The sequence below is a fragment of the Nomascus leucogenys genome, chromosome 4 (assembly GCF_006542625.1).
Source record: "Nomascus leucogenys isolate Asia chromosome 4, Asia_NLE_v1, whole genome shotgun sequence".
NCBI classification, from domain to species: domain Eukaryota; kingdom Metazoa; phylum Chordata; class Mammalia; order Primates; family Hylobatidae; genus Nomascus; species Nomascus leucogenys.
In genome coordinates, this window is record NC_044384.1 from 92,529,049 (window position 1) to 92,532,015 (window position 2,967).

Sequence of the window (2,967 nt, forward strand, 5' to 3'; positions counted from 1 at the left end):
GATGGTCTGCTCATGTCCAGGGCAGCCTCGCGCAGGGCTGATGGGGGACGGCTTTGTTAGGATGCCTGGGCTCTGTGCTCACAATCCAGGTCTTATGAAATGTCCCCATCCCAGCCTCACCGCGCTCAGTCGGGAGGCGTGAACTGTTGCCACACAGAGCTGCATCCTCTGACCCAGTGTGTTCCCTAGGAAGAGGGCATTTTCAGCACAGCAGGCACTTTCCTCTCTGTGGGTTTCCCTCAGTCCCCTACCCTCATAGCCCCCATTAGCAATGGGAATAACGGAACCTATAACCTCTCTCTCACCTCTTCCAGACAAGACAAGGCCTTTATCCCAAGCTTGAAAGACATTCTTTTTTTTTTTTTTTTTTTTTGAGGCAGAGTCTCACTCTGTTGCCCAGGCTGGAGTGCAATGGCGCAATCTTGGCTCCCTGCAAGCTCCGCCTCCCAGGCTCATGCCATTCTCCTGCCTCAGCCTCCCGAGTAGCTGGGACTACAGGTGTCCGCCACCATGTCCGGCTAATTTTTTTTTGTATTTTTAGTAGAAACGGGGTTTCACCATGTTAGCCAAGATGGTCTCCATCTCCTGACCTCGTGATCCGCCCACCTCAGCCTCCCAAAGTGCTGGGATTACAGGCATGAGCCACCGCACCCGGCTGAAAGACATTCATTTTTATACCATCTAATATGTTGGCAAGGCCAAAAATGACAATTAAGACAAAGTGAGAATGGCTTTTAAAAACGTCAGAAATTAAACTCAAGTACACGCCTGTGGAAAAACAAAGTATACTGTTTGAACACAAGGGATTTGTTCTCTCAATATCCAAATAACCTTTAAAGCAGTAAAGAAAAGTCAAAAAAGTATACATTTTTTTTTTTTTTTTGAGACTGAGTCTTGCTCTGTCGCTCAGGCTGGAGTGCAGTGGCATGATCTCGGCTCACTGCAAGTTCCACCTCCCAGGTTCACACCATTCTCCTGCCTCAGCCTCCCGAGTAGCTGGGACTACAGGCGCCCACCACCATGCCGGGCTAATTTTTTGTACTTTTAGTAGAGATGGGGTTTCACCATATTAGCCAGGATGGCCTCGACCTCCTGACCTTGTGATCCACCCGCCTTGGTCTCCCAAAGTGCTGGGATTATAAGCGTGAGCCACGGTGCCCAGCCAATAAAAGAGTATATAATTTATATTGGAGTAAAAGAATCACCCTCATTAATAGTTAATTGAAGAGATTAACAGCAGGATGATAAATGAGATCTCCCATCCACCCATGAAATTCCTGAGATTTTTAACATAAACAATACTCACCATGTGAGGCTGTGTATGCAGCAGCCAGGAGTCCTGAGCACCCCACGACCTGAGGCTGGTGGAGGAGAGATTCACTGCCGTGCACCGATGTGTTAAGACAGAACCAAGATACAACATTTGTTCCTCAATTAGCCTCTTTAATTATGCGCATGAAAGCTTAGTTTTTAAAAAATTCTCTTTACACAAAGATCACAGTTTCAAAGAAAAATATAGTGCCATAGCTGGGAAGAAAAGATGGGAAGAAAACAACCAAAATGATCTTTGTAGAAAACCCATCCTCTGCCAGTCACATGAGGAAAACAGAAGGCAGGTGATCAGTTCAGTACAAGGTCCAGTTCCAAGGAGGAAGTGGCTACATTTAGAAACATAAGCAGGTGGGTGTTGGATCAGGCCAATAAGAACCCGAAGTCCAGCAAACAAATAATCACATACCCAGGAAGTGCTGGGAATTATGGAGTGACCGAGGTCTCAGAGCGACCCTACCCCGGGATATAAGGGGGTCCAGGCTCAGGGGGCTCCACACCTGCACCTCCCTCTCACCTGCTCCTCTACATGCTCCACCCTCAATCCACCAGAACCATGGGCTGCTGTGGCTGCTCCGGAGGCTGTGGCTCCGGCTGTGGGGGCTGTGGCTCTGGCTGTGGGGGCTGTGGCTCCAGCTGTGGGGGCTGTGGCTCTGGCTGTGGGGGCTGTGGCTCTGGATGTGGGGGCTGTGGCTCCAGCTGCTGTGTGCCCATCTGCTGCTGCAAACCTGTGTGCTGCTGTGTGCCAGCCTGTTCCTGCACCAGCTGTGGCTCCTGTGGAGGCTCCAAGGGGGGCTGTGGCTCCTGTGGGAGCTCCAAGGGGGCTGTGCTCCTGTGGGGGCTCCAAGGGGGGCTGTGGTTCCTGTGGGGGCTCCAAGGGGGGGGGGGGGGGGCTGTGGCTCCTGTGGGGGCTCCAAGGGGGGCTGTGGCTCCTGTGGGGGCTCCAAGGGGGCTGTGGCTCCTGTGGGGCTCCAAGGGGGGCTGTGGTTCCTGTGGGGGCTCCAAGGGGGGCTGTGTCTCCTGTGGGGGCTCCAAGGGGGGCTGTGGCTCCTGTGGCTGCTCCCAGTGCAGCTGCTGCAAACCCTACTGTTCCCAGTCCAGCTGCTGTAAGCCCTGTTGCTCTTCCTTAGGCTGTGGGTCATCCTGCTGCCAGTCCAGTTGCTACAAGCCCTGCTGCTCCCAGTCTAGCTGCTGTGTCCCCGTGTGCTGCCAGTGCAAGATCTGAGGCTCTGGACTCAGCGCTCATGTGAGTCCTGCTAATCCTGTCTTCCGAAGCTGTGACCTGTCCTTCATTGTTGAGCCCCAAATCATTGCTCAGGGTCCATTCCCCGCTGTAGAATGATGCCATATCTGGCTGCTTTTTCCTAAGAAGAGTCCACCCTAATTAATGTCCATTGTCTCTCCTAACAAATTCTCTTCCCAAGTCAACTGCAACTGCGGCTGAATCACCCCTCACTCACTAGCCTCGCCTTTGCTCGTCTTTTTAGAGGCCTAAGCTCCTGAACCCACTTGCAGTCCTGTCTTTTCCAGCTGAAGCAGCTGGGCATGAGTGTCCCACCTGCAACAAGGTGGGTGTTTAAGAGGCTTCCTTGGAGTGGCTTTGCATGTCCAACACTCTGCTGTATCTTTTTTTTTTTT

The 2,967-nt window shown here is 52.2% G+C and overlaps 1 pseudogene; it reads right to left on the reverse strand.

The window, feature by feature from the left end:
• Window positions 1-1,620: 1,620 nt before the first annotated feature.
• On the reverse strand, window positions 1,621-2,677 carry LOC100590280 (annotated as a pseudogene).
• Between the last annotated feature and the right edge of the window lie 290 nt (window positions 2,678-2,967).